The sequence below is a fragment of the Vidua chalybeata genome, chromosome Z (assembly GCF_026979565.1).
Source record: "Vidua chalybeata isolate OUT-0048 chromosome Z, bVidCha1 merged haplotype, whole genome shotgun sequence".
Lineage (NCBI taxonomy): Eukaryota > Metazoa > Chordata > Aves > Passeriformes > Viduidae > Vidua > Vidua chalybeata.
In genome coordinates this window covers 62,528,393-62,547,222 of record NC_071570.1, presented here as the reverse complement: position 1 = coordinate 62,547,222, position 18,830 = coordinate 62,528,393, and the positions used below count along the sequence as shown (strand labels likewise).

The following is an 18,830-nucleotide window of genomic DNA, read 5'->3' as shown; positions in this document are numbered from 1 at the left end:
CAATCTTTTTCAGATTTGCACTAAATACTGATTCATTCAGATTTACTTATCAATATTTGACAATAGAAGACATTCACATTTTGTTGACACTATTTTGTTATATCTATTTGAGAGATAGTGGACAATATGTGTTGCGTTTTTGTCATTGGAACATTGCAGGAGTAATTCATCATGTGCACCCTGCTACCTAAAGGAAACTTCCTGTAGTAGACATGAGAAGAGCTTTTTTTAAGACTCTTTGTTTCTGTTATATTTGCCAAGTTAAGCTAATGTTCTACTGTAAATATCAGTGTTGTCATTGTTACTGTTACATATTTTGCTAGGTGATTAATTTTTGCAGTTGATGGATAATTTTTGCAGCTGTCTTTAAAATATTCAGGATAAAAAATGGTAGTTTTTTTCAATAAAGCAAAGAAAGAAAACATACAAAAGCATTAGGCCATTAAGTTATTTTTTTGTTTGTTTTACTCACTATCAAAGCACCAGACTACACTTTGTGAAAAAAAGAAACCTAGCCTGTGAAAGTGAGGCTTATCTTTTCCTAACATAAAGTTTTTTATTCATTTTAACTCAAGATTCAGATTTAGACAGAATAAAACATACCTCAGGATTACTGAGTGCCGTACAGATGTATGGTAGGTTGAGTATGAGTCTTCTAGCGCTGGTTCCAAAACATTTCCCAAGAAACATAAATAGCTGTAGTTACTTCAATTTTTGTACGTGTTTACATGCTTACATTTTTGTTCTATCCTAGGGATGCTGCTGTCTTGGGTAACATGAGAGACCGAGTATTTCAAACTGGGATACTAACCCTAATTTAACAGATCATTTTTAAGGGTTATTTCTAGTTGAGAAGAATTATATTTCTTTTGCCGGTTTGTTATTTTTATTTATTTTGTGCAGTGATTTGTGCCAGTATGACAGAGATCAAACCTCTGTTTTCTCAAATGGCTGTTATACTTAAAACCAGATTATTTATCTCTGCATTTTGAATACTTCTTTAAAAAACAATACAGGAAAAAGTGCCAATTGTTGGATGAGAAAATGTTTTCACAAAAATGTAATCATTAAATAACATTGGTACATCAATCTTTGTGTTCTAATCTTTGAGCTTTTCCTTAATACAGTTTTTAAATTTGTTCTCTTTAGTTCAGTAATTCCAGTTAATGTAAAATCTACTGTCTCTTTTTGTGCATCTTAAAATTCTGGTAATGTACTAAATGTTTAGGACACATATTATTTACAGTGATTTTTTTTGCATGAAAAATGAAGAATAGGTTGTATTCAGTTGTGTTAAATCAAATGCATTTATGTCATTAAATGTGTTGCTACTTTTTTGTATCCTGTAATCCCTGTACTGGGAATTGGTTGTGTATCTGGTTAGATAAGGCAATATTTTATGGAAGCTGGGCCGCACTGAAAGTATTTAGAATCATTTGGTTATGACTAAAAAGAGAATACATATAGGTACATGCTGATATCATGTCAGCTTCAGGCACAGATCATATGAATTACATTTCTAAATGCAGGACATTATGGTAGACTGAATGTAATGACTCCATATAATACAAATAATGGTAAAAATTGCATCCTTTTCTGGTGTTCAGTCCCCTAGTTGTTTTAGTCATTTATGTCACTTTTGAAATGAAAATAACTAGCCTAGAAGATAAATAGCCTGAATGAAAATTGTGCTAGTCCTTCATGCGACATTATTAGAAGGTCCGGTGTCCAGGTGTTGAGGTGACCCCAAGAGTGTAAAAGTCCTTGCTTCCCAGCCTGCGCAGCCAAAGAAGAAGTCTGAATGCATAGGATCAGCTTCTCAAGGTTGTTTATTTTCTCTTATCTATAACATTCTTTCTCTGACCTGCTAAACTCTGTCTAGCAAGTCGGCCATGGCATTCTGTGTGCCCTCTAGGGCAGTATTTACATTTTATACTAAAAACTACGTGCACTATGTTTACAATAATGTGCCAATATCTATTATTTATGTTGGACATAAACCGGTGTCTCTACCTTAAACCGACAGAAAAGTGTCACCATCACACCAAGACATGGAGACAAGAAGAACAAGAAGAAAGTCAGGACACCCCAAATCCCTCCATCTTCTCCCCTTGAACTCTATTCTAAAAAGCCCCAAAATTCTACTTTTTCACTCTGTGTTAATTCAACTACCAGGCTACTCAAACCCTTGTGGCTTGCAATTCCTCATACAAAGTTGGCAGTTTTTTCTACAGGCTAAAATCTAAGCCACGGGTGTTTTTGACTTCATGCCGAGGTCTCCGAGCCCCCTGCCAGGGTCTCAAGACAGCCAGGTCAGCCAGAGGGATGTCCTGGATTCCCACATGTTTCTTCTAAGGAGAGGTCTCATTCTTGAATGAAACCAGCAGACCTTATCAAAGCATCACTGCTGATGACAAGAGAACATGGATTTTTGTTCTAATAGACTTATGTGAATTTTAAGTGGATAATGGTATGTAGTATTTGAAAATTCCCGTTATCTAACATGACTTAGCAAAACATGCAGGCATTGCAGCCAGCTTAAACATTTGCTGAAGATAAGGTTCTAATTTAAAAAATAAAAATTGAGAATCACAAAATTAGTGCTTGAATGTCCTATGTGCAGGAACTAATTCAGAAATACCTGCTTTTCAAAAAGAAAAAGCCCACACAAGCAAAAATCCACCCTCTACGTAGGCCAAACCCCACAACTTTGCTGCTTTTCTCTGTGCTTCTCTTCTCAGTTCTTAGAAAAACTGAAAACAGGGATGCAGCAGCTGGGGTTATTAGTGAGCAGTGGAATGAGCAGGATGAACTGATACTTCTAAACAGGAAGTTAAGGGAAGACTAGAAACTATTTCTCGCTGATGCAACACTTTTGAGGAAAAAAGAATTAAGAAACCCCACTTCTCAAGCATGTGTGGAGCAAGGGAGCAATGTACGGACTTAAAATTTTGTATTTTAAAATGCTAGTATTTTGGGGCTCCTGCACATTGCAGAGAAAATATTTGAAGAGAAAAATCCTGGTGAGAATTCAAGTAGCTAGATATATGTTTTTCTTTTCATCTGTGCAATTCCCGTAGGTAACGCTTCTTGTTCCATATTTTATATCTACCCCTATTATTTAGATTCAATCTTTTGTGTAAGAGATATTGTGACTAGTTGACAAGGGTTTATGTCAAGAGATCACATTATTTTGTTAATTTGAAAATTGCTACTTGGTAGTGTAAAAGAAATGTTGAAATGTGAACAAATATAAAGAGAACAAATAAGCAACTAGATAGAGAACAGATTGTTGGAAAAGAAGGAGGGAGAAAATTGTGCGCAATGTGAAAAACACATGTAAATACATTAAAATGTGGTAGGACAAAACCTATTTTAGAAAAACAAGTATGAAAAAGAAAAATATGCTAGTAAGGCACTAAGAATGTAACAAAAGCTAAATTAAAACAAATACTTACAAGAAATATATTTAAAACAAAAGAAACTGGCAATGTCTTGTAAATACAATACAAAAATACTGCCTAGATTTGCTGTTTTGTTAAAATATAAATTTTCTACTGAAACTTTCTCTAGTGGAAAACACTGATTTTTGACGTAAGCAGTTATCTTGTGTATGAGAGTCTGAAGTCCAAGTCTCTCCCCTGGAATGAGTGACTATTCCATTTATAATGAGAATTCTGCTCTGAAGATATTCCACTTTTTATTAAAAAAGTATATGTAAATGATATAAATAAATAAATGCAGATTAAAAGAATAATTTTAATCTGTCTCTAATATATTTGGCCTAAATGTCTCATCCAGGTTTGTACAATGAGGGTCTTCTCAGATGAGTTATTGTTTAATCATGTATTCAATAACTGAAGTAGTGCCAGGAAAAGGTGATGAAAGACAGAGGCAAATTCTTCAATTTAGTGATGAGGTCATATACTTGTGTTCTGGTTTGAAAGCAAAACCAGTGAGAGACTCCAAGTCAGAAATACAATTTATTAGGAAATGGGGAAAAAAGACAAAAATACACCCAATGATACAAAAGGAAGACCACTGACAAAGTCAGAATACAACCTGACACCCACTTTGGCCAGCGTGCTGGTAGCAGTCCAAATTGGAGTGGCTGCAGTCCTCTTGGAGTGGTAGATGTGGTTGCTGTGTCTTCTCGGAAACCTGTGGAAAGGCTGCCTTTCTGTCTAGAAATCCCTGGATTTATCCAGGTGGGAATGCCTAGCTTCTCCCCCTGGGCGGAGCATCTCACAATGGGCTGATGTTATTCTGAGTCACTAGGTGTGTCCTTAATCACGTGTTAAACAGAACTGGCTCCTGGAGTGTGTTATCTCTGAGTCATGCAGCAAGACATTGATGGGCCCATTAACAGGAGATAAGGAAAACTGTCCAGATGCAACTGCTACTCAGATGGTAATAGGAAACATCTTGGTGCTCAGTCTTGGACAACTTGGCATGTCAAGAATTAAATATTTTACGGTCCTGGTTTCATAATGGTTGTTGAGGGGCTCCCTTGTTCACTTTGTTAGAGAAGGAGAGGCTGAAGTTGTACTTAGAGAGGAAATTTGTTCACTGGGGAAACAAGCTCAGCTTGGCTTGGTTGGACATTGTGAAGTTTGGGAGTACTACTTTGATATCTCTCCTCTAGGGAATAAAGAGGATATCAGCTTACTGCATAAGTACAGGGAAATACTGTGTTTTCTGAGTCTTTGGAAATTCAGTACATTTGTTACCTAAGACAGCTGTGGTCCCAGGCATGCTAATAAAACTCAACCATAGCAACTGTCACTTATTTATTAAAGAAAAATTACAAACCATCAAAGAATTGTTGCCTTATTTAAAATTCAGATATTAAGATATCTAGATACTTGTATTATTATTTAAAGGAGAATTGGTACTTGACATATAGCTGGAAAATAGGTGCTTCAAAGAACCTGGACAAGTTTTTAGAAGAAATAGAGCAGCACCTAAGAATCTGACTTTACATGAACAAGCAAAAAGCCAAAGCTTTGCATGAGATGGGTATTCGTTGTGGAAATGTTTCCTTAATAACTGGTAAAACATGGTTTTCCGTTTCAGTTGTCTGTTGTCTATCTTGCTCTTCATTTTTTTACAATCTCTGTTCTCTTTGGTCAGAATATTGTCATTCATCTGTAGAAAGCTGTCAGGTTGGCAATATTTACTAAGAATTGGTGAGGTTTATTACTTTTGTCAGCATGCAGTAAAATATGTCATTAGTTTTGTAAGGCAGTTGAATGAAACAACAAAATCATTCAGTGTAACAGCAGTAAATTTTCCCACTATAAATTTAATGTGATTTAGTAGTCTTAATGGTTCATAACTAGTATGATAACACACGTTCTTTTTTATTTTCTCTTTCCACTTCATAAAAATCAGTCAGTTTAAATAGTGGTTATTTACATATTATTGCCCAGAAATTATGTTAAGTTTAAATTACACTAACAAAAATTATTGCTAAAAAAACTTCTACATCTGACTTCTAAGTATAGAATATCTTGTTAAACAAACATACTTTTTGGTTTGGTCTTATAGTTTATACAAATTTAGCATAGTATCAATAATAAGGGCAAGTGACACTTTCTGGGAAAAAAACCCAGCTGACATTTCACTGCAGTTAGTTCTGCCACAGAATACTAATATTCATGTGCCTTTTATGTCTTCTATGTGTATTGTTGCAGAAGGATGTTAAAATACCTACTTTATTTATTAATGGTCAGTTACAGTGCCAGAGGAATCATAATCTTATGTGGGTTTTCTGCTATATTACTGAACCATTGACTTTCACTAAAATGGGCAATAATTTGCTGTACTGTATTATTTCAAATGCTACTTTTCTGTCTGTGGTATATCTACTTGACTTACTCATTCTGTTAAACCACAGAACTAGTGTGGCTTGTAAAGTCCTTTTTAGCAGAGAAAACCTGTGTTTAGAACTCCCACTTTTGTCGTAATTATACTAAGAAAACTTAAAAGTTTTTGGATGATCTTTTGAGATCTCTCTAAAAACATAAACAAAAATCACAATGTATTACTAAAAAATGAGCTGCATCAAATTGGTTTTAAATCCACCATACTGTGGAAAGAAAATTTGAAAAGCAGTATATTTAATTACTTCAAAAAATTTTTTTTGAGGGATTAATAATTTCTCAAATTCTAGTCACCAAGCAGATAGAAGAAAAATTTGCACTGTTGAAAGCAATATTAATTGATCTCAAAATACATAATAATGCATGATAAGCTGTATAGGAGTTAAAATGTTAAGCCAGAAATTCAGGAAAAGGTTAAAAGCTTAGACTAATATTGAGCTGACAGGGTATATAAACCCACACCAGCCCCCATGCCAACAGAGGAAAACAATGAGATGACAGCTCTACTGTTTGGAGAGGGGTTGCTAACGACAGCTTATTCCTTTATGATTTCAACTCTTGACAGAAGACAGGTCTGCTTGTTGCATCGTGGCAGATGTATCATTACCTCCTGGCCCTGTCATGACTGAACTGGAAAAAAAGCCCCACACTTGCAATTCTAAAAAACTCTTTGGAATTTAGAGCATCCTTTCCCAGATACATTTGCCATTGTTGTATTAATTGTGTATATTACATTCTTACAGTTTTCCAGGGTACGTAATTTGATAATGTAGAGATATTTAGGGATTGCTTTGTCTTCTTTTATTCTGCTGGTTGTTGTGTTTTAGACTCCAGTAGCACCTTGTGTTATTTTACTTGTACTTTGTCACTGACCTAAGAAAATCACTGTTCAAGATAAGAATATTTGGGTAAATGTGGCTTGAAAATATTTTTTTCTCCAGTCAAACTATTTCAGCAATTTTTTAATTGGGTAAGTATTAGGTTAAGGACACACAGTGAGCATTTAAAATAGTCACCGTCGTTTTAAGGAAAAGTTTAATATGAGTTTAAATTGCCTTTTTTATCATATGCATATTAGGATTCTTCCTTTCCCCACCATGACCCTTCCCCCCCATTCAACTTGTTGGATACCCAACAGTGACTCTGGGGACTTAAAAAAGAGTAAGAAGGGGTGTGGATTTTTGAAAGTATGTCAAAAGCCTTGGGGTTTGGGTATGATCAGAATTTCAATAGAGGTTGAGATGAGTTTAAATGCATAGAAGGGGAACATAAAAATCTTATTTAATTTCTGTCATGTTGTTCTTTTTTAGTCACTCTGATGTCTTTTCAAAACTGCTTTTCTCTCAAGCTTTGTGGTGTACTATATTCAAGATCTGGGCTTTTTCCTCTTTGTATTTCGTTTTAACTGCTGATCCCTTTTCTGTGGTGTTTCTGCCTTTAATATCAGCTGAAGCGGTCTGAATTGCTGAATCAAAGCCATTTTGGGAGAGAGACAGTGTTTAAGATTGTGCAGGGTGAGATTCTCTGGGTAGAAGGTAACACTTCCTGCAGTTATAATCAATGCACTTGACACTTTCAAAGGCAGGAGAAGCCATGACTAGCTCAGAGGTTAAACTTTTAAAATAACTTCCCTTAGGAAAAATGCTATCAATAAAATGAAATAATTAGTTGAATATTCTTGGGTAGCCTAGGTTTAAAAAGAAAATATTAGAGATAGGTCAGGTTTGCACTTCTACTGTATTTTCCTTCCTGTTTGTTTTTCAGACTATGAGCTTTTGTTCGAGTGTGTGCAGTATTACAGAATCAAACTGCTTCAAAAGTAATGTGATCTACTTAAGACAGTGCATTAATTTTGTAGTCTTACTGTCTATGTAGTCTAATAACTGTAAGAATGGAGATTAAATTCTATATAAAAATACAACTTCAGATGTGTTAACTTTCTCATTTCCTACACACACATTTATAAGTAGTCATTTTAGCTAACAAAACATTAGCAACTTTGAACCTTAATAAATAAGCTTATGTTGTAATGTGCATTCAGTAATTTTAAAATTTAGGTCTAAATACCTTTATATGGACATTCTATATATGCGATCATTAATTTCTAAAGAGATGAAGAGGTTTACACTGAAATTCATCTTGCTTTGCAATTATTGTGTTTGATAATTTCAGATTTTAGGAGAAATTTATTGAGTTTTTAATGATATTTTTTCATATAATCATTTTTATTAAAGCAGTTATTTTGAAAGGCAAAGCCTGACTAAAAATGGTGCTTTCATACATAGTGTAGAATATGCCTACTGTACAAAATATCAATGAATAATGCATAAATGGCTTTGGAATAAAAGGTTCTTACCATTCATCAATTATTTGCTTATTTGAACTTTTTCTTTTTCTTAAGGGAAATGAAATCACAGACAGTACTCTGCAACAGTAACTAAACAAGGCTTTAGCGAGTACATAACCAATGTTTTTGAGAAGTACAACATTGTATTTTCTAGTAAATTACATTGGAATGAGATCTGTACCACTGGAATAGGTTTTTTGGTAGAGATTATTCTGCATACAGATTTGTTACAACACATTAGCAAGAAAGTATAGACTAGTCTCTAGTCCAGCAAGGTACGAGTATTTCTGTGTGGTTTTGGGGATATGCTTGTGGCAAGCTGGCTGTGGAACTGTGACTTTTTAATTGCTCTGAAATTGCAGTGGGGCTTTTTCTGTTTCTTTGCAGATTTCTTTTAAATTCATGATATGTGTGTCATTTGAAAGATCGACGGGTAAATACATACTAGTATGATTGTACTTGGAAATGCAGAAATTATTTGTGGTTGTAATTGTGTAGTTGTAATCCAGTGTTGTTTTGATTTAGAGAATTTGGGTCTGTGGAAGTGTCATAGCTTCATGGTTATTTATCTCTGAGTACAGTACATAAAAGTAACGTCTAGTTTTAGCTGATTGCTGAAGCAGATGTATCTCTCATTTGAATGTGGGATCATCCAGTAAAGCTGTGGTGGGGCAATCAGTGCCTTCACAGAGTGGTACAATTTAGGATAGAAACTTTGCTGGGCTTTACTTTCATGTGTAATAAACTATGGAAGTGTGCTTATCTGATAATGGAATAGAGATTTTCAAATACCTTTCATATTTTTTTTGGCAACATTTTCTGTTCAGGTGATCTTGGCAATGATAATGTGAATATTGATTTTTGAAAGTGTCAGCAATGATAAACCGAATCATAGAATCATTAAGGTTGAAGGCGAGTTCTGAAATTATTGAGTCCAACTGTTTACCCAGCACTGCCAAGTCTACCATATTCCTACGTGCCACATCTACACATCTTATAAATGCCTTCAGGAATGATGACATCACCACTATGCTCTACAGCCTGTGCCAGGGGTTGACAACCCTTTCTGTGAATAAATTTTTTGCCATATCCAATCTAAACTGTTCCTGGCATACCTTGAGGCCATATCCTCTCATCTGATCACTTGTTACCTGGGGCAAGAGACCAACCCCCACTTGGCTACATCCTATTTTCAGGAAATAGTACAGACTGAGAAGGTCTCCCCTGAACCTCCTTTTCTCCAGGCTAAACACCCCAGCTTCCTCAGCTGCTCCTCTTACTTGTGCTCCAGATCCTTCTGTAGCTCTGTTGCCCTTGTCTGGACATGCTCCAGCACATCAACTTCTTTGAAGCATTAATTTTAAGAGGAATGATCTTTACTTATTAAGATTCCTCTCCTATAATATGGGGTGACCTATTAACGGTTCATTGGTCTATCTAATTGTTCAGTGGTCTAATCTTAAGTGATTAGCTTCATTTTACTTTTTGAAAAAAGATCAGTAGCCAGCACTTCTGTTCTCATTCAGGAGAACATTAGGTCAGGAATCAAAAATATGATTGCACTTTTGAAATATTTTTTAAAGAAGTCAACTCACTATCCTTTAAAAATATTTAATACCTATTAAAATAATAAAATTGTCTTTTGACTTACGATACATACACATGGCTAAACTGTCACCTAGACAATCTTAATGTATTAAAATGTGTAATTTGTATTCTTTATAATATATACCGTGGAAAGAGTGTGTCAGTATAAATATGGTATCTGTATGTGTTTAATATTACACTAAATTGCCAATACTCTGAGTTTTCAAGTGAATCAATACTTAAAACACTTCACAATTCAATGGTGAGATAAACACTTACTTATTCATATAATGAAATACATATTTAAATGAAATTGCTCCTTATTTACTATACATTGAGCTGGAAGATACTAACTTTAATGCGTAGGAATTCAAATAAAAAATTTATATGCTTTCTGCTTAACTACTTTAGTACTGTTCTAATAATACACGTTGCCGCTTCAGGTAATAAGAAAATAGATACGACAAAGACTTTGTTATGCAAATTAGCAAAGGATTGTAACCTTTTGAAAATACAAAGATCTTTGGAGTTATGTATGTCCCTTTTGATCAAAAACTTCTAAAAGTTTAATAATTCTGTTAAAACAAACTAAAACTGTGGGTAATTGTCTTCTTTTCCCTAAAATGAACAAATTATAACATCAAAAACCCTGAGAGTGATGTATGTAGTAGGTCATTTACTGCTGCAGGCATTTTCTCTCCCTTCAGGATGTGCTTGTTTAGTTTCTCTCACTTTGTGCCTGTGGCACTCTGTGGTGAAATTCAGACATGTTCTTCCCCTTCAAGGAATCTCTAGGGTGGTAGATAACTTATACAAAATTAATAAATAGTGTTGCTTTATTTTTACCCATCCCAGGCAATTCTTTTCCCTCTTGAGAAGAGTGGAGTTGTACAAGACATATTTTATTAAAAAATGTGTGCGTTTGTGTAGAGTTAAACAGAAAAATTAGACATAATAGGGTGGAATATGTCACTAAGAAAATGGAATTACTCAATTTTCATTGATTCCTTTGTGGGAAAAATGGCATGGTGAAAATCTCTTTTATGTTGGTTAACCTTTATAAACCTAGAATTTTTAAGCATGTCAAAGTATAGGAGGTTTTTATAGTTAGTTTTCTTTTTTAATTCTGGGCTTGTAAATTTTGTTTCCTTTCATCCCAGCAACATTCTAGGAGTAAACCTGTTTTGAGGCTATTCAGCTAAATGATTATTCTTGGGGAAGACCAGCTGTACCATCTTGCATATTCACAATCATTTGTTCTAGCATATTGCCGTGCTAATCCTTTTAGGAGAAGGAGAGATTGGCACAGAAAGCTTAACCTGTTATATTGTGTGCTACATTGAAGCTTTCTCTCTGCCACAACAAAGGCAGTGAGACTTCAGATTGCTTCAGAGAGTAGAACAGATAATGAAGCTTGGGTGCAAATATATGCTGGTATATGAGGGAAGACAACTTGAAGGTTTTTTCCATTTTTTTTTCTTTTTGGTAGTTGTTGATTTTAATTGTCCTTTTAGCTGAGAAAGACAGAGTTGCACTTATGTAATAGTGCACTTATGTAATAGTGTAATGGTCTTACACTGTTGCTTGCTTTTTAGTACTTAAAAGAATCCTAAAAAATATGATTGTATTAAATATTATAATTTATTGTAAAGTTTTCCTCTTAGGTGTTACCCATTGGCATTTTAAGGTTTTCTTAGAAGTAGATATACTTAGCGTGTAAGTAAATATTCTTTTTTCTAAAAATAATTTTAAAAATACAAGCAGATGTATTCATGGTGCTTCAGTGGACAGGTGATTGAGTTTCTGCTGAGTCTCAGTGCTGAGTCTGTGGTCTGAATCCCAGCTCTTCCTCCCGTGTTGGGGGTAATGTGATTGAGTCCTCTGGAATGAGTTCCTGAATGCTGATAACAGGAGGCTTTACCATGAAGTACAGAAGCTACTCATGTGTAATATGCATCTTCCACATCACGCATGGTTGAGATCAGATACAGGATTTTCAAGACTTGACAGCCCTGGTTCATGAACAGTGATATTTATGCTGAATTTAGGACTATCTGAGTGCTAATATTCAACTGATAGATACCAGCTGATGATAAAAATAAGTGACTCTGAGATTCCATTTTAATGCTACAGTGTTGTTATTGTCAAATACTGAAAACAGTTATTACTGCAATTCATTAAAATAGCATTTATTGATTAATACCTCACATTGAATCAAACAACTGCTGTCTTTGATTATGTGTTAGAAAAATGTAATCAATTTGATCTTTTCTGTTAATGTTGGCATTTTTCATTTTATTAATTGTATTTATATTCACCATGTTAGTCCAGTGTTTCTTTTTTTATTTCATTTTGAAACTTTTCTTAAAATAACACAATCCAGATATTTTTTACTTAGATTAACCCCCCATCCCATACTGTATATCCACCTTCTCTACATATGTTGTTTTGTGAGATTTTCGGTACATTTAATTTATTTCTCTAAAAATGGTTTCATGCAGGTATGAAAAATTTCAGGACAGGAGAGTAGTGGAAGTACAGCTGACTGAACTGTTCAAATACCTTCCATCTTAGATAAATAAGAATTGTTTTAATGTTTTTCTGGTGGAAATGAAGGTCTTTCTTCAAGCCTTATTTATAGAAAAAATTTTGTGGGAGGTTATTTAGGATTTGACGAGGACTCCAATAGAAAATCATCTATAAATACCAAAGACAATCAAAATAAATATTTGCTACTTTGACTTCTTACCAGTTCCATGTTATTAGTATTTTGAAAATGTTACTTATTTCTCTCTCAAGTCCTTGTGTTTCTCTTTGAGAGATCATTTAAAAATGTAATCAACACTATTTTTGCTTTACTTCCTAATGGTAGTGGTTTTATGGTGTGATCATTCTACATTTGCAGATAGGCAAGTACTTCTTTTGTAGCAAATTTTCTTCTCTAATTTATATTTTTTCAATTTAAAATTTTCTCAAGTGCCTCTAGATGTGTATATGTATGCAGGTATATACATGTGTATGTAAAGGAAGGTACAGTGCATCCTAATTGTCTAGTTAGTTGTAACTTTTCGGTTTTATAAATTAGAATATTAGGTGTGGAACATTCAGGAAAAATAATAGTTAATTTTTTATGTCTTTTGGGTTTGGAAGCTGCATGTGACTTCTGTGTTTTTGGAAATGCTGATTGTATTTTACAGCACTGGAAAAGTACTATTTTGAGTTACTGTTTTCTTTGAGCCCAGTAATTTGTGATATATTATAAAGGAGATGTATTGACTGTTTCTCAAAGCTAGTAATGTTTCAAATGTCATACAGGTTAGCTTGCTTTGTGATTTAATTTGATATAGTTGTTGTATGTTGTGTTTTATCCTCTAGACGTTCTTAGGAGTAACTTTAAAGTAGAGAACTCATAGAATTGTATAAATAGATAATAATTCTGTAAAACCTAAAGATTCATAGGAATGACAGTTGATAGTCTTATAAAAGCTTTATAGAACCTGAACAAAAATTTTTGCTGGACCATGTCCTTAGTTAAATGAAATATGTCGATTTCTCCTACCTGGATCAGTGTCAAAATTATGATATATTTACTGTGGTGATATTCAGGATCTATATCTGTTGAGATACTACTCAAAAGTCTGGGGTTTTTAATGCAGTATCACCACAGGGGGAAAAAAACCCCAAAATTTAAACAGAAGGCTGCAGTTACGAATTTTACAAGTGTCTTGGCAATCACAAGACATTTATGCTAATAATTGTTGCATCCCGGTTGGTTTAGTTAGGGGTTCTAATAACTGTTAGTTAGCCAGTTCTATGTATCCCCATATCCCCCGCGATGGTTCGCTCCGGGTCACTTACCATTGGAGCTTTCCCATGCCAGTCTTGTGGCCAACCCCCTGTCCATTCCTGAGAGTTCTGTGTCTGTTACCCCATGCCTGCATTCCCATTCGTCCCGGAGCCACGTACCCACCCGTTATGTTCCTGTTGGCTGCCGTGGTCCACGTCACTCCCCCGTTGTCTGTCCCCATTGGGTGAGGGGGCTTCCGCCCCTGTCTGCCCACCCCCTATAAAACCTCCATGTGTTCCTTTGTCTCGTTGCCATCTTGTCCACGCAAGCGCTAGGGACAGACGCTGCTCTCCACCGCAGTGACCACATGACAATAAACCCTCTCCAACCAACCGCAGGGCAGGGTGTGCCTCCTTTGCCTCTTTATGTCCTCCTAGCATCAGTTACACAATGCAGCAGCCCACGTGGAGGCTCAGCGCCAGAGCCTCCAAGCCAGCAGCAGCCCCGGCCTGCCGGACGATACACAGAGCCTAGCCGGGCTCCCCAAGCCGCCCGGGACCGGGAAGAACGCCACGCCTCAAATAGTGACATTGAAATGTACTCTCTTTAGGTCTTTGTTATGAAAGTGATGTTGAGGCACATTTGTATATGCTGGTTTACCAGTAGACCTATTTTTAATCCTATTTAATCAAACTTCTTGCTTGTAAAAAGTGTGCAGACTTTTTGCAGGGAGTGGATCCCTGCAAACTGGTGCATGCATATGCAGGGGTGTTGAAAGCTCTTTCTGGAGAAATGAAACTAGTATGCATACTGCTCTTTTTGGTAGTATTAAAATCTGGTTCAGCAACAGATTAAATGGGAAGTTTTTCTTGCCGTTTTTAATTTTTTGAACTGGCAAGAGAAGGGTTCAAGCCTTTTAGGGAGGAATAAAAAGGAGAATCCACTAGATTGGCTGTAAAAGATTTTGAGGTGTAGAAAAGACAATTATGTGGTGGTTTGGTTTGATTTTTTTAAAGTTTTGGAATGGGTTTTTTGCTTCTTTGTTTTTTCCGTACAATAATTGTGAAAGATTTAGGAATGATGTGCCTGTAGGTATCCTAAGTGCATGGAAGCTGATTACGGTTCTGTGACAGACTTCACGTAAGTCCTCATGTACATGTTGTACATGCTGTGGGGTTGTTTAAAAATAACTCCATCTTATATATGTCAAATGTGCTTTGTTTTGAAAATTAAATTTAATAGTCTAATGTAATCGACAAATGTCTATTACAAATATAGCCAAATGTAATAGTCTAATGAATGTTCAGGTAGCGGAAAAAAGCACAAAGAATTATAAAGAAGAATATGTAAACAGGCCTTGCATCTGTTTCAGGATGTTCTAACATACTGTTTTGTGTGTAAGCCTTTACTGAAGCTTTTATGTAAATATGGTGTTTTTTCAGTTTCCTGACTAGTTTTTCATACAGTAAAAAAGTTACAAACGTACTTTGGATGATATGGCCTACTTTTCTGTGGAGCTGGGAAGGTTGTTATATTTGTTTACTTCATTTTTTAATTAGTACGGTGTTTATCCACAATCTGAGCTGCTAATTAAATAGTATTAATATTATTTATTTTAACTAGAATATTTTGTCTCAAGGATGCTTCAGTCCTCAGTACTGCGGACTATTCTTACGAAATGGATTATAAGATAGCAGTAGCTTTTCAAATACTTCTCATTGTAGGCCTTTTCTCAGCCATTTTTTGAACTGCATATAAATTTTTATTGCTTGCAAGTAGAACATCCCAGTTACTTGTCTGGGAAGTATCTTGGTGGTGCTTCTGTTTATAAATTGTGTATGTTTGTTTATAGACATTTGTGAATGTCTGTAAAGTCAGCATTTTGGACTGAGAATTAAGTTGGACCATCACTGCTTTTGCCAGAAAGTGACTTACTAGTTTTGGAGGTGTAGCATCTCTTACTTTAGTTTCTGGACATTCTAATTGTGGTTTAGTAGTAAGTCCCCCAAGTTTCTGCCTTCCATTCCCTCTAGCCAGTTTCCTGACCTGTTTTGTCTTCTAATATTTTCATCCAAATGTACTAGCTTCCTAGTACTCTTCTTTCTTCTTCTTGTGAGTTTGTATTGAATAGCTTCATCCTACCGTGTATTCCTTTGTGCACAGGGGCACACTGATCACACAGCAGTATGACCTCCATATTTCTCATTTACTTGTCCAGACGTGAATGTAAGAAGTAGAAACCTTCATCTGCATAGCAAGCACTTACTTCATTAAGTCTTAGTATATTTCAGCTGTTAAAATTTAAAATGTGTCTGCTGAGAATTCATACATTTTTAGAAGTTTTTAAGTTGGCCAAATTTGAGTAGTATCTCATGGGAATAGGAGGCCAGCCCATTCCAGCCAGAATTTAAGCTCCTGATTAAAAAATACAGGTGCCGTAAAGTGTTTTTTAGCAAAGTTCGCTAGATTTTTGTAAACAGGCAAACTGACTTTCTCTTGAATACATATTAATGATTAACTGTGAAATTTTCAACAGAGTTCAACCTGAGACAAACCAGCTGTAAAATTTAGCTCAAGTTTGGTAAAGTTCTGAGTAAGTCAGAAGAAAGTAACTGGCATTTTGTGAGCCTTAAAGATATGCAGATTAATTGATTTCCAGCCATCATTCACTACAGTACAAGGGTTCCTTAATCATCAGATTTGGAGACCAGTATCAAGAAATTCTCCTTTTAACCATGAAAGTTCTGAGTGAGGTTCTCACTGTTTGTTTTTTGATCAGAAGGTTATATCAATTTGTGAGTAACACAATTGAGCTACTTTTATTTTCTGTTGTTCAGGTTCTGGATTTAATAAATCTGTTCTGGAATTTTTTTGTATATTTTCTTACTTTTTTTTTAATCCCAGGTATGTGGTTGTCTTGATATTCTGTAGACTGAGAATTGCTGAAACACTCACAGGTCTGACGATAGTAACTAAGAATTAAAATGTGAGATTAGAAGATGATCACTGAAGTAGCAGGATTATTGAATATGAGTTGAGAGTGACTTGTTCTTTTACTGTGCAGTACCTCGTGCTATGGCTTACCATTACATAACATTATGCAGTGCCTTCACAAATTGATTGTGATCCAGTTCTTGGATAATCTTAGCTGGGATGATGTGAGACAAGGTGTTCAGGTTCAGTTTGGACTTGCAACTCCTAGATGCTCCCAGAATTTTATCCTGAAATGTTCAGTGCTGACCTATTTAGCTGCAATTCCCAAAAGAGGATGTCTCTTGTTTGAGGGAAAATTTAAGCTATTACATTAAGTGATTATGGTGTGCTAATGGCACAGCAGTACATGCCTCTGGACCTCTGAAGTATAATAGGATTTACAAACTACTAGCTATTATATACTGAGTACTTGCAGAGAGGGATGGTGAGGACATTGTAATAAAGATCAGTAGGAAAGCAGACAGCTTTGTGTAATACCTCATAGCTATCGTGGGATACAAAGAGACATAAAGAATCAGGTTGTCAATGAAATAACTTCTCCAGACGTAAAAGTCAGGTTGTTCAAATATAGGACAAGTTTTAAAAGTTTGAAACCAAAGAGTGTATTTTTCACTCATTAGAAAGTGTATGTATGAATGGGCATAGCTGCTATCTCTTGTATGTGAGGAAAATACAGGACCCCATTTTGTTTGTGATAGCAATATAAAAGTAGAAGAAAGAGGAGATGATAGTGGAAAGTGATAGAACAGCAGAGCCTAGGGAAAAGTCATTGGAGGAGGCCAAGAAAAACATAGTTTTGAGGAGAATTTAATGCAGTCTGTCCAGATGCAGAGTTGAAAGAAATGCTTTTCTTATCAGTGCAGGCAGAAAGAATGTTAACAAATGCAACCCTTGATTGACCAATCAGCACTGAGGACTGTGCTATCTTCTTAGATGACTTTGAGTGTTGCTGCCCAATTGCTGGTGTCTGTTGGAAGGACCAGGAAGAAAGACAGAGCTCTGGAGGAAGAAGAAGGGAGTTAAGAGGGGCTGTGTCCAGTTGACTGAGTGTCATCAACAGACCCTTCAGACACCCACAGACCTAGCAAGGATTGTGTTTAGAAGCCTTTGCAGTACTTGGTACTGTTTTTTTATGGAATGACATCCAAGCTGTAGATGTTGAAACAACTTTTTGAACTAGCAGAGGTCATAGTCTGTAAAAACAGTCTATTATTGTGGCAGATATTGTAACAATGTTATATGTTGTGCAGTAACAGGTGCAGGAAAATGAATCCTTTTACACCAGCTATTCAGAAAATTTGTGACAAGGCTAAAAATGACACTCTTCTCTCCTAGCAGCCTGGCCAATGTCTTAATGTCAACATTATTTTCAATATACCAGTATATTTAAGGTAAACTGTGGGTGTTGGTAGGAACAACTTTTTTATTATTATTTTGTTATTTTTTATTATTTTGTTGGGATTTTTTTGCATTTTCCTCTCAGGAATCTGTAGTTCATCCCTCAGTAGGCGAGTCTGCTCTATTTCATGGAAAAAAAGCCTGAATAGTAATGATATCTGAAAAAGTCAATTTTCTTTTTTCTTTTTTTTTTTTTTTTTCCTACTCTTTTCAAAGCAGAAACTGAAATTTCTGGAGCACATTATGAAAAACAATATGGAAAAAAAAAATTTCCAGTCAACTGGTCTTATGTCCTGGGATATTAATCTTACAACCAGACAAGATTGATTAAAAGTAATACTATACTTTTTTGAATTTAGATAAAGCTGTGAAATAGTTTTCCATCCATGAAGAACAACATCATCTTTTTGTCAAGGTAACCAAGGGGACACTGAAATGGATTGGTATTGAAAGTGGAAGAGTCCATTTGCAGGTGGCTATCTGCCATTTCTGTGAAATAGGGTAGCTCTGAATGGTTTGAAGATTTGTAATGCCCAATTGTGTGGAAGAGTGTACAGTAGAGGAAACAGCAATAGTATTCAAAAGTTACCAAAGACCAGGACTGAAGTTCTGTTTTTCTTTTACACTTTTATATGTGCAGTTTCTGGATATAGGTTGCTTTAATTTGTAGCCTGTCATTTTTCATGCTTTGATTTCATTCTTTATAAATGATCTCTTAAATATTTTTTCTATTGCCCAGTGCTTAGCTAAAGAAGATTTACTTTTTTCCAGAGACATAATATCTTATTGTTGAAAAATCTGCTTTTACAGGGAAATGAATACACTATGGTAG

The 18,830-nt window shown here is 35.3% G+C and overlaps 1 protein-coding gene across 4 annotated transcripts in view; it reads left to right on the top strand.

Moving 5' to 3' along the window:
- The window catches only part of FAM172A (family with sequence similarity 172 member A), a 240,377-nt gene that overhangs the window by 45,385 nt on the left and 176,162 nt on the right, over positions 1 to 18,830 (top strand). The gene's annotated exons all lie outside the window — the stretch shown is intronic.